Genomic DNA, 13641 nt, shown 5'->3' with positions numbered 1-13641 from the left:
CAACTGAGGCTAAACTGGATTGTAACTGTTGATATTGGAACGGCACGTTTCTAGATGCAATGTAGGAGATGGCATGATTGTGTTTGACTGGAGTAAATTAGGATGGCAAACTGATATGAGAATATACATGTCACGGTTTCATAACACGGCACACTCCAGCCAGGGACTCCTGCCCTGACACTGAATGTGGCGCACAATAAAAACATGTTTTATTTTAAATAAACCACAGGTTCTTTTATTTGAGTAGACCTCCAACCCGTCTTGCACCCAACCTCCACAAGCACCCTGTGTCACAATGGACTAGGAACCAGGCCGTTGTGTATTAATAAGATATTTATTCATTTATTATTTAATGAAAAAGGAAAAAATATTCAAAATACAACAGCCACTAATATGTGGCAACACAAATGCAATGATTGCTAGGGAACAATTAGTTTCAGATATCCTGTCACAGTTTACACAGGTCTTTAATTGCAAAACAGGAAAAATATCAGTTTTTTATCAAATGATAGCATCAAGGTTTAGCACTCCCCCCTGCAACACTCATCCCCAAACATCAGCTAACTTAATTCCTTTGCAAGGAAGGCAGTGGCAAGGAGTAAGGATAGAGAGAGAAAAATCGGATTTGGAATAAAGCCCACCACCCCAAGATGGGAAGCCAGAAATTAAAGTGAAAACCCGTTTTTTTAGCAAAACGGCTGGATCAGACTTGGATTATTATTCACACGGCTACTCACAACTGCTGTGGGACAGAATAAATGAAATTTGTGTTGCTACACTTGAGGAGATAAAGAAGTTTAGAGACTACTAATCAGTACACTGAACAACGTGGAAATTAGGTAGGAAGATCAATTTTGGGAAGAAAGCAAATGCAAAAGGAAAAAATAAAAACGGCAAATAGAAATTCTTTTTACATGGGATTTACAATGACAGGTAGCCAAGGAAAGGGTTTAGCTTTCAAAATCGTAAATCGTTTTCCAAAGACAACGACGAAGGCACATAACAGATAGGATTCTAGGCAAAAGGGATTGCTCTCAATAGGACTACGGTTTGAGGTTTTCAATAGGACAGAGCAAATTAGGAGTTTGTGGGGTATTGCACACAATACACACAATACACGGGCAAATTCGATTTTCAGTTACACAGAGACTAATTCTGTTGAGGCTATATTAATAAAAACACTCAACATGATAGTTGATTTCGAATGGCAACAATTTTGAACGTGAATTTCAATGGCGGAATTAATTGATTTATTTCAAATGATACTAAGGACTTATACAGATAGCTGAAAGATTTATCAAGGGAATACGCTAACATACACAGGCTAATACAGATCATTCTATGGGAAGGTCAATGAATTATACTAGCAATTTGGGACTTTCAATGGGATTTTCAATGGGGTTGCAATGGGATTTTCAATGGGGTTATCTGCTACTTACAAAGGAAGCCTTGGTTTGGGACAGCTGGATCTCAGGACACTCTGGACAGCTCTCTGCACTCTCCTGGATGGGATTCTGGACAGCCAGTTGGATCTCAGGACACTCTGGACAGCTAGGCAAGGGGTCTGGTCTCTTCACTCTCCTGGACGGGATACTGGAAAGCCAGCTGGATCTCAGGACACTCTGGACTGCTAGGCAAGGAGTCTGGTCTCTGCACTCTCCTTGGGAGGATTCAGCTGCCTCCTCTCTGTCCTCCTTCTCTTGTCTCCCCGGATTCTTGTTTGTGGGACTGTGTCCTTCTGTCTAGTACAGTCCCCTCTTATATAGCCCAAATTACATCATTCACTTTACAATCTAGAGGGAGTATTCTATGATTACCCCAATCCTCTGATAGGACAATCTACCCTTCCTCTTCCTGCCCCATAGCATCATTGGTTCAAGGGAGCACCATCTGTCTGTTTGACATTTATTACAGTTATTTGTTTCTCAAGTCAACTTTTTAGCAAAACTTAGTTATGTTTTCTAACTTCATATTTATACTAGCCACCGACATAAGAAATAGATATGCGGTTTCAGTTAGTCATAAGGAATTAGGTAAGCCGATCGCCAACTCCGTGCGAGGTAGCATGGCCCTTTGACACATTTCTGTCCGTTTCACAAAATATATCACAGTTTGTAACTCTGCAAATTATTAAGCATGTTCATAATCTCATTTTCCATCTTTCCATAAAATCTCATGCTTGTCACATTTATAAATCAGCCAGGCACTAGTGTTTACTGGCCATTTCAGTCCACCAAGTCCTAGGAACATGCACTTAGACTCTAAACAACTGCCTGGAAATCACATGGAAAAATAGCAGAAAATGAAATTACTTCTTATTCTGAGCGCTGCGAAAAACGGCTAAAATGAATCAATCCTTTAATGTCAATTTGGAGGATCTGTCACATATAGGAGGGTGGTGCTTCATTCCCCACAGCCAACTGTCCTCCCCTTTCTCAGCCGGTGACCAGAGATTTTCATTACACCCTTTGAAGTTTGCCAGTTTGTCCTTGGTAGTGGGTGCAGGAGGAACTCACACTTCCTGGCCAGGCTCTAGCCACACCTGCTTTCTTTGTCCTCCCTGCTAGTACTGCCTTCAAGTCAGGCAGAGCATGGAATTATAACACCCTCAGTCACATCACATGTCATTGCGGCATAGTTCACTTATAGGTGCGACTTCCAGTGGGAGGCAAGGCTTTCAATTGAGTTTTGTGCCTGAGCTCAAAACTGTTTTTTCTTGTATTCTGAGCCTTTTCCAAGGTGAGATTAGTCTTGTGGGGGAAAACATAATGTACATGGCTTTAGTCAACACTGCACCCAAAACATATTTCACTGGACATTTTCTGTGCGAGGAAAGCTATCCTTTCATAATGGCTTTTAAAAGTAAATTTTCTTTATTTCACACGTGTGTAAGAAGTTTTTCATCTACCGTTTGAAATGCTGTTCTGTAGGTCATGAAATTGTTTAATTTGTCCTTTTTAAGTGAGTTTGCATCTGCAGTTGGTCCATTAACACGGAAGGTTAGGCCCACTGCACAGGATTCTTTGATTTGACACGGAATAAAAGCACAAGCCAAGCCGTTTTTTTCATTTGCAGTGTTTTAGAGCACTGCTGTTCACATGAAAGGGAAAACAAAAGCTTTGTTGGGTTGCAATGTTGAAATCCTTGCCACTCATGTGAATTAGCAGTAAAACAAGGCAGTTTTTGGATGTAGTGCATCATTTTTTGGTATTCAGATGAAAGAAAAGCAAACACAGAGCCGTTCTTGGTGAAATGGTCAAATTCTTCCCACACATGTGCCAGGGAAAGCAAAGGCCAGCCGATTTTGGTGGCAATGTTCAAATGCTTGCCAAACATGTGCCAGGGAAAGCAAAGCACAGCTGTTTTTCGTGGCAATGTTTAAAGGCAGTTTTTTAGGTAAAAGGGATTTCTGTTGTGCCAATTCGGAAGTGGTTCAGCAATGAGGAAAGGGGCATGACAGTGTTTTAATCCATAGGCTAGAAAGGCACAGAGAGCTGAAGAGTGTCATTTGGTGTCTTTGAGCAGTTCCCATAGCAGTTTGACACTTTCATCACTTCATCAGCACTGTGAAATATTTGAGCAACACTAAGATATTACTGCACAGCCTAGATTATTTTAGAAATATGTGGATATATATTTTTGAAGTTACCGGGGATGGCATCTTCGCCCTCTTGCAAATTTTTGCAAAATTCTAAATCGTCACCACTAAAGGGGTTTCCCTCCACATGAGGTCATAGGCAGTGTGGAAAAGAGGCTTTTGTAAAAGTAGAACTATGGGAAGCAGAGACTTAGAGAGCCAGGATTCCAGCTAACATTTTACTGCCTATTTTTTAAGCTGGAGTAACAGTATTTAACCACAATCTAAAAATAAATCTCATTCCCAATGGGAGATTTCTTTGTTGGGGACAAAATTACTAGTGAGACATACTTCTTTGCACCTAGAAATTCATTGAAATTAAGAGATGCCTTTTTAACCTGAAGGTTCCCTGCAGCTCATGCAGCAGTAATTATAAAGTAACACCCAGAAAGGAGACTGCACCCAAAGTTGCACAGTGATTTATTATATACAAAGATGTGCCCTTCTTGATGACATGTGTTTCGGCCTTTCTTAAGGCCTTTTTTCAAATCAGGGGAAAAGGAAACGTGTGATGAAACGAGAAAACTAAGACAGGGATTTAACCCGGACAAAGATGAGCGGATACGCTTTATAACCCAATGGGGGCACTCAAGACAATAAATCCATACATTGATATCTTAGTTGAGCAGCCCTGATTTGAGAAAGGCCTTAAGAAAGGCTGAAACATATGTCATCAAGCAGGGCACCTGTTTGTATATAGTAAATCATTCTGCAACTTTGGGCGCAGTCTCCTTTCTGGGTCTTACTTTATACATACCTGATTTGTGGTCTATTTTGGCTAAACCACAACCCAGGGAGACGCAACCTATCGCACAGAACTAATTTGAAAAAGAATACAGATAGCATTGGATTAAACATGTCGCCATGTTAGACCAGACCTTCAAAGCCAATAACTTTTGAAGCTCTCATGCAGCAGTAATAGCGAAGCCCTGACTTTTGGCGCTGCTTTGCTGGTACCACACTTTCCATGAAATTGTGTGGGTGGAAACAGAGTGGCAGACTCCAAGGTGTCCATTGTTTCCAGTAGTTTTTCATGGGAATATTTGCACGCCCTATAGTTTTGGAGTATTTCCTGTTTTTAGGGAGGAAAAGTGGGTTCTACGCTGCTTATCTGTATGGCTAAGAGGGAACCTATTGATGTTCAACTGGATTAATTGCCAGCTCTGTGAGCACTATTTTAAATACACAGCACTGAAGATACTGTTGACTTATCTCTCATCCACTCCCATTGTGCAACCAAATAGTGGACTTCTATTTTATATTCCATCGGTTTTTGCACTCTTTATTGCTTCCATCTGTCCTGTCTCAGCCACTACCTTTCCGGACAACCATGTTCAAAGGCCTAGATTCTCGCAGGCTACCAACTGCGTTTGCTATGGAATTTAACTCTTTAACTCGCATTGGAGTTATAGTCCAAAACGCCTGGACGGGACCACATAATCAGTAACAATGTGGGATGCGTTGTTATCATGAAGAGTCTATTGCAGAGGTTTCTGCCATGAAAGAAATTGAGAATTAAAGAGAAGGAGAGGACCAAGAGGCACATAGCCGAATTCTCAGCTGCTTCACAAGATGACTAGGCATATGGTACAGCTGGCAGTCCACATTGTGCCTGAGCCACCTCTCTTAGATTCATCCATACATTTTCTGTACAAGGAGAGGGATTTCCAGGACACAATGGTCTTCATCGCTGTTAAGCCTCATTCCATTCGAATTGCCTGTATTGGAGTACTCTTAGGTAAACGGAGTACCCTTTTCCAAAAAATCCCCTCAATCCTTGACCAATTCTCAGCCTGAAACGAGAAAGAGGTTTCTGCTCCATATGTTAAGATTGACAAAGCCTTCATACGATAGAACAAAATCAATGGGAGCATCAAAAAAGCTGCAGCATCTTTTCAATAGTACCCTTCCTTGGCTTGCCAGGTTTTTTGCTTTAGATCTCAATAGTTCTAGTCTCGGGGCGTCCCTTCTATTTGTGTCCGAGCAGTCTCTCAAATATATGAATGACTTCACCTCAGGAATTTGTATTCCCATTAAATTCCAAAAATATTTTTTTTTACTACTACGCCCAGTCGAAGCATCAAAAGATATAATCCTTGATTAAGATGGATTCATTTCTAGTTGTTGCTGTAAAGCAACTGGCATCTGGTCCAGCAGAACCACGTCATCAGCATATATTAATCGACCTATTGTAAATCTTCCGATCTTTGGTGGGAAGCATCTGATGTTTACAAAGGCATCTCCTATGTTATGTTATGTTATTTTACTTTGCATTTATATAGCGCGTTATGTACCATTGGTATGATCTCAAGGCGCTGGTAGGTTGAATGCCCTCTGGAATCGTAGTTCAAGTCAGAAGAGAGAGAGAGAGAGAGTCATAAGGTGCATGTGTGCACCGGATATGTGTGGAGCAGGTGTGGCACTCGTATGATAGCTGCTCTTAGCGGTAGGTGTGGTGGTTGGGAGATTAGGAGTAATGTGTTCGTTCTGGTAGGGTGATACCAGACTGATTCTGCTGCGTTAGGCTTGAGGAGAACGCCTAGGCTGACGGGTGTGCGGCTAGCTGTGTTTAGTTAGGATGATGGGGAGTATGGGGAGGTGTTGGTATGAGAACAGATATACCAAATGTGTTATAGTATCGCTGTGTTCTAGTTGAGTGGTGTTGTATAGAAGAGAGTAAGCGTGGTGATGTGATATGGTGGTTTTCAGTAGGTGCTTGAGATCGAGCGCCTTCATGCTCCATGCATTCCATGCACTCCAACCATTCCACACACTCTAACCGTTCCATGCTCTTCAACAGTTCCAGCCACTACAACCTTTCCGTGCACTACAACTGTTCCGTGCACTCCAACTGTTCCGTGCACTCCAACTGTTCCGTGCACTCCAACTGTTCCGTGCACTCCAACCATTCCGTGCACTCCAACCATTCCGTGTACTCCAACCGTTCCATGCACTCCAACCATTCCATGCACTCCAACCGTTCCATGCGGTCCATGCGCTCAGCCGTTCCATGCACTCCAAGTGTTCTGTGCACTCAACCGTTCCATGCAATCAAACCATTCTTGCACAGTGTCCATTCCATGCACTCTAACCGTTCCATACATTCCATCCATCGCATGTACTCCCTCAGTTCTATGCAATCCATCTTTTCAATCCGTTCCTTCCAATCCATGTACTTTGTCCGATCCATGCATTCCATCCATTCCACCCACTTCTTCTGTTCCATCCACTTCTTCCGTTACACCCACTTCATCCCTTACATCCACTTCATCCGTTACCTCCACTACATCCGTTCCACCCACTACATCCGTTCGACATACCAATGTATAAATACATTGAACAATTCTGGCGCCAATGGCCAGCCTTGTTTTAGACCTTTGTTTGTTGGGATTTCATTTGTCAGAAGACCTGATTTATCCATTCTTACTTTCATTGAGGTCCCTGAGTGAAGATCTTGAATTACTTCCAATAAATTGTTTGTACATCCCCACTATTGTAATTATTTCCATAGTTTTGGCATATTTACAGTGTCAAAGGCCTGTGTGAGGTCTATAAAGGCCATAAAGATCTTCTTCCCTTTATTTCTCTCAACTTGAGCCTTAAAGATGTTAACGATAAAAATGTACAGTGATGTTCCTACACCCTTAACTAACCCGGCTTGCCATTCGTCCCTATGGCTCGATTTGATGCTCTGCTTCGTCAGGATTTTCAAAGTGAGTGAAGCGAATGCCTTGCCGGCCATGTCTAATAACGCAATTGGGCGATAATTTCTAGGGTCGGATCTGAGGCCTTTTTTATAGATCGGGATAATCACTGCTATTTTCCATGTGACTGGTATGGATTGTGTTTTCATGATGTACTCAAATAGAGTCATCAGGAATAAAGACCATTGCATAGGGCCCTGCTTTAGTAAGACGTTAGTCGTCTCGTTGGTTCCCGGGGCTCTAGAGTTGCCCAGTTTACTCATGATTTCCTCCACAGACAAGACATTGATGCCTAATTGATCCCACATCTCAGTTTTAAATTCAGATTGCTCTGGGTCGTAGAATTTAGAAAAGTATGTTACCCATGTTGCCTCCGGAATAGTATTTGATACTAATACCTCCTGTGGAACATCCGGCTCATAAATCATGGTCCAAATTTCTGATGTATTTTTGGTCCTTATGTTTTGAAGCATAGCTTCTGCGTCTTGTTGCAAGAGCAATTTCTTATGTTATTTTCGCCATTTTCGATATTGCTGTCTTAGTTTGTGAATCTTGATCCTTGCCTGTATAGTTGATTGTTTCTTTAATGGAGGTATAGACTGATTTATTGTTTTTGTTCTTTTAATGACAGCTGGATCAAAAACATGGCGAGGGCAAATAATAGGTTTATTCCTACTCCCTCTCCTATTTTCAAAAGCTTTAAATAGCATGGTGTAGTCAATTGTTTGGTTTCCTCTTTGCATGCTTGTCTGTAGTATGGCCAATTTAAGCTTTCCTGTTAGTCCTGGGATTCTGTTAACTCGGATCCTCAATCTGTTCCTTCCTAGAGTCCTATCTGGATGAATAGTGTATTTAAGTCCCTTGTTCTGGTTAACGGAAACCCAAGTCAAACTTAAGAGATTGTGGTCGCTCGAGGACGTCAAAGTCTGGACTGCCGCAATCATATTTTGAGATACAAAGATATAATCAATAATTTGCCCACCAATCTTGCCTTTCCAGGTTATATTTCCTGGCGTGTCACCATTGATATTGATATTGATATTTTATTTCTATCGCGCTCGTACACAAGTGTTTCAGAGCCCGACAAGGCAAGGGAGGGGAAGAGGGGAGAACAAAACAATGATCTTACTAGGCCCAGTGATATTGAGAACGTGCAAGTGCATGGGAGAGGGGGAGGGGAAAAGTGCATGGAAGGGGGAGAAGTGAAGAGTGTGGAGCAAAGGAGAAACAGATAAATAATAATAAATAAACAAATAATAAAGGCAACAAACAGTGGTAGTGCAGCCAGCAATTGGCAAGTGCTGGGTTTAAGGCAGCAGACAGGGTAGATCTGATACGTGCAGGAAGAAAAAAGGGGGGACTGTATGGGTACAGATACAGACCTCAGTGCAAGGGGTGGCCTGGAGGCAGTGCAGGAGGGTGGCAGGGTGAGCAGGTACCAGGGCCCAAAGGACAGAGTGTGGCCAGGTGCACAGTGCTAAGACAGACCAGATCAGCGGGGGTAGGGTGAGCGAAGGCAGAAGCAAAGAGGAAGGTCTTGAGTTGGTTCTCCTCAAGTTTTAGAGTGGCAGGGAGGCTGTTCCAGAGGGAGACCCCAACCAAAGACAGAGATATACCCCAGCTTGTTTCTTTGAAAAACAACTGACCCTGAGGGAGTTAGAGGTAGAGGAGGGAAGAGCTCGAGAGGGGAGGTATTTGCAGAGTGATAGCTGAAGGTATTTGGAACCAGGCCCCAGAAAGCCTTGTGGACAATGCAGAGGGTTTTGCATTTAATCTTTGCATCCACTGGGAGCCAATGGAGAGATTTCAGAGCTGGAGAGATATGATCCCAGGGCTTGAGGCCCAGGACAAGTCTTGCAGTCCTGTTCTGGATTAGTTGCAGAGGGCAAAGTAGAGGCAGGTATATTTAGAAAGAGGCTGTTACTACACTCCAACCTAGAGAGAACAAGATCTTGGGACTCTGTTAGTTCCTTAGCCTCTGTAACCATTGTTCTCACAGCAAGGTCATGGATATTTCAATTATCCTCTCCAATAACATCTTGTATGTATGGTTTACACTTTGTTGGTACTTGGGAGTTTTCGAATTGGACCCTCCTGGTTAAATAAGTCCACCAACCTTTTAGAAACTCTGAGTGAAAATCCATCGGGCCTCTGTCTGCGTTGCCATCGAAGGTGGCTGTTTTGTGGCCGGGGCTTCTAGTGTCTGTATCTTCATCAGATCAAATGCTCTCGGCATTCTTCTAGTTTGCTACTCCTTGATGATTGGGTCTAATATGGTGTGCAATAGGTTTGACACTCTTGCTGTGCTGTTATCCAAGTTGTTCTGGATTCCTGTGATGAACCCCTCAACGTGCACCATCTTTGAATGAAGCATTGCAAACATCGTAGTTTGATCTTTTCATTGGTCTCCCATTTGCTCATAGAGATTCATAAACGAGGCCAACATTGATGTTAAAGTTGAGATTGCTAAAAAGTCAACCTCTCTCGAAGTCCCTTGAGAGGCACCCGTTTGGACTTTTAGGGGGTCAACAACATCAGTTTGAGTTATTTTTGAGGAAATCTCGATTGTCGTCCTTCTGGCCTCTTCTACTTGTTCTATGGAATCTAATCTCCCTCTTTACTGAGGTTCTTGTTGGTCTCTTGAGTAAAATGTCGTTGTGGATGTCTCATCCGACTTCGCTGCTATAATCCGACGGAGTCCAACTCCATTTGGCTCCCACCGATATTTGTAATTAGTTGGGTCATCTGGACTAGATGGGCTCTCCTTTCCCTCTGTCAACTGTTAAATTCCATTGAACACTAATAAACGCGACATCCAAAGGTAGTCGTCTGCCGTTTCTACCACCAAGGAGGTTTCCAATAGAAGCTGATCTGAAACTTCACTCTCTGAGTGGGCATTATACACTCCAGAAGGTGTAGTGGGTGGCCGATATCCACGGTCTCCCCCACACCCTGATTTCACCTTCTGATAAAAGAAACGCAGTCCATTAAGAACGTCATATGGTTTTAGTCCTCTTGGCTTCCAAATGTTTCTATCTGCTTGCATTCTCATGGATTGACATTTGGCACCTCCTTTTCCTGAATGCCTTTGGTGAACAGTGTTTTCTGGTTGCAGCTTCTTCTCTGAAAATGTGACATAAATGCATTATCCGAAGTGCTGAGTGACAGTGTACTCGATTTAGACATTATTTTGGTCCATTGCAACTCTGGGGGGTTGATTTCAACTCTGCTGAATTTGGGCAATATCACCCCCGTTGCATTCCTATACGCCATCCTTGCTGTGCGGTCCTACGTTTGCACCATTATAGCATTTGCATTTGCAACGGGTTCCGTCACATCAGCTGACAATCCAGTCTTTGAAGTTGATGTTGATATTGAGTCCTAATGTAGTTCAGCAGGCTTTACAGGGTTTGCCCCTTCCTTCACCTGGGGGTTTTGAGTGAGATTTAGAGTAGGCGTTGATTTCTGAGCCTACATACTGTCTATATAGAGCGCAGTGCTCGCTGCAATACTCACCTCAACTTTTAATGGTTGTGGGTTTCTTAGCAGTCTTCTCTCCCCCCCACGTTTCAAAGTGTGGCGAGCACTCACCCTTTTCCTGCTGACGTGGGGTCATCTTCACGGGCGGGGATGTTACTCCCGGCTTTCTAAAAACGTCTTCCTTTAAATTTCCTTCAACCATCGTTGTACACACACTTGCGCTCCTATTGATGGATGTAGCCACACCCCTTTCATTCTGAGTCGCGGCCTCACATACCTGCAAGTTGGTTGTGGCGACCATCAGCGATCTCTGTCCTGCACCTTCCTGCCCAGACTGCCTTGACTGTGACACCTCCTCCTTCAAAACAGTAAAAGCAGTAGAAAGACTACCTGGGTTGAACGCACGATGAAGCAGCACCTCCTGCCTTGACTGCGACACCTCTTCACACAGATGTAAAACTCTTGCAGAATTCAGTACCATCTGTCAAAGCATATCCTAAAAAGTCCTATTAAGAGGTTACGGTTGTAGGTCATTTGGTTGAAAACCAAATGATCGAATGCCATTTGATCGACAGTGAAATGGTCGAAAAAATGGTCGATTTTTTTTTTTTTATTATTCTTTTTTTTTTATGGGGGGTTCCCCCCCGAACCCCCCGTTTTCTTTATTAAAAACATTTTTTTTACCAACCTAAACTAAAAATATATATATAAATAAATTTTAAAAAAAATCAACCTTTTTTTTTCAACCATTTTACTTTAGATCAAATGGTCATTCGATCCTTTGTTTTCGACCATTTGACTAGACAGCAGAGGTTACAAGTAATATGCTCCCTAACACAGGGCAATGGCCCCAGACAGTATTATTGCTCACCCAAATTTAAACTAGAAGACACACTAACCACACTGCTGTAGATACACCATGAACCCAAACCTAAACATCTAAACATAGGGCCACGCCATGGTCTCCACTCACATCTCACCTGCAAAGGCCCAGCCTCCCCATCTAACCCACAGGGATTAAAGGCCTCTATTATGCAGCTACATCCAAAGCTTTTTTTCTCTTTTCCCTACCCGAGAACTGTCAGGTTTGCCGTGGCCGTGTGTGGGAAGGACTTCCCGTCACGCTTATTTTTCTTTTAGATTCTGGGACTTTTAGTTTTTCTTTTACATTTGAAATGTAGCAAAACTGCAAGCGCTGGAATAAAAAAAATTAAGAAAACAGGACAGGTTGGCCTTCTCCAGCCTGGCCACGGGAAACTTGAGAGTTTTGCCTTCCCGATGCAGTGTAGGTTGCTGCCTTTTCACACACAAAACACTATTTCATGCTTTGTTATTTCCCTCTCCCAACATTTCATCTTGTTGCAATTCTAACCTCCCATTACACTCCGACCTGCAGCACGAGCTAGCTCTGTACTCCTACCTGCTCTCCACTGTGAGGTTTTACATGGGCTTCTAACCGTCTTAAGGACTAACACGCTGGAGCCGGGGTGCAGTGCAACCTTCTTTATTTAACAACGGCAGCAGACTGCCGGAACCCGTTACCCCACTCCCTAACGCCAACCCCAACGTCACTTCCCTCCTACGGGAAAGGGCCGCAACGATGGTCCACCCACATAACGATGTGGGCGGGTGATCCCGGGGTGGGAACAACCTGACATCCACACCCGCCCTTACGGCAGGAGGCTTCACTACCATGCAGCTACAGCCCTCAGCCTGCCTTACATTGTACTGCAACATTGAGGTAAGTCCTTTTTTGCATTCTGCCCTCTTCAATCTCCATGTTCCTTGTTTATGGCTGTGTGGAGTTTGTGAACATGAGCAGATTTATTTATTGTTCATTTATAACGCGCTTAATACCAGCGAGTGGTTTCTAAGAGCGGGATTAGAACCTGCGTTGCACCACATTATTTTGCTTCCAAGACAAACACGTCCCTGAGCTATCCTTGCTGGACTGTGAAGATTGACAGAGCCTCTGAGTTGGCCTACACAGAACTTAATAATAACAATGTGCTGCTATTTACATAGAGCATTTTTAAATATAATTTGTACTCGGGTGAAATTGGTGCTCATTTGACTACCCGGGAAGGATGAAATGCGGAATTAACCTTACCTCAATTGGAGTGAGACCTGCAACCCCATAAAGTACCTCAAGTCTTCCTTGAAACTCCTTGCCCCCCTCCAACCCCACAAGCACTGTGCTGCTTACTTAGAGAAACAGGCTCCATTGCACAGAAAGTCCTGCTGTGGTCTATTGTAGCTATTAGCACCTTTTGAAAAAGTGTGTATATTTTGCCTTCAGACCATAACCCAATTGTTGCTCTGCAATATGGTTGAAGGCGTGCAGCTCACCGTTCTTATGTCTGCAGCAATTCAACTATATACGTAAATATCACACTAAACCAGCGAATAATGGTGCAGTGCACTCCTGCGTCCTTTCCCCGCCTTACACCTTGCATAGCACCGGGAGATACGGAGAGAGCACACACCAACAATGACACGAAGGGCTTAAACAAGTATGAAACACCCTTCTGTCGGAAATAGGTCATTTCAGCTGGGTTAGGTCATTTTAGCTAAGTTGCACATGCCAAGGCCCAATTTCCTTAATTGTGTTTTTACAAAATAAACAGCCCATCCCACCCCCGCGATTTCCGTGTTTTTTCTCTGGCCGTGCCGCTATCAGCAATGGCTGGAGGAGCTCCAGCAAACACTCACCTGACAACACGACTCTCGCCCACATAGAAAGAGTCATGGGGCCTCATCAGGGGTTGGGTGGAGCGGCAGAAATGCACCGGTAATGCTATTACTGCCCAATTACCTCTC

At 43.3% G+C, this 13641-nt stretch overlaps 1 long non-coding RNA gene across 1 annotated transcript in view; it reads right to left on the bottom strand.

The window, feature by feature from the left end:
* The window catches only part of LOC138504404 (uncharacterized), a 59186-nt gene extending 46852 nt beyond the window's left edge, over positions 1-12334 (bottom strand). The window contains exon 1 of the long non-coding RNA XR_011279880.1: positions 12242-12334. This is a non-coding gene — a long non-coding RNA (uncharacterized lncRNA). The remainder of the gene's footprint in view (positions 1-12241) is intronic.
* Positions 12335-13641: the final 1307 nt, after the last annotated feature.

Source organism: Ambystoma mexicanum, chromosome 1p (assembly GCF_040938575.1).
Source record: "Ambystoma mexicanum isolate Mex_15411 chromosome 1p, UKY_AmexF1_1, whole genome shotgun sequence".
In the NCBI taxonomy this organism is placed as follows: Eukaryota; Metazoa; Chordata; class Amphibia; order Caudata; family Ambystomatidae; genus Ambystoma; species Ambystoma mexicanum.
The sequence above is the reverse complement of the archived record's forward strand: the minus strand, read 5'-3'. Positions and strand labels throughout refer to the sequence as shown.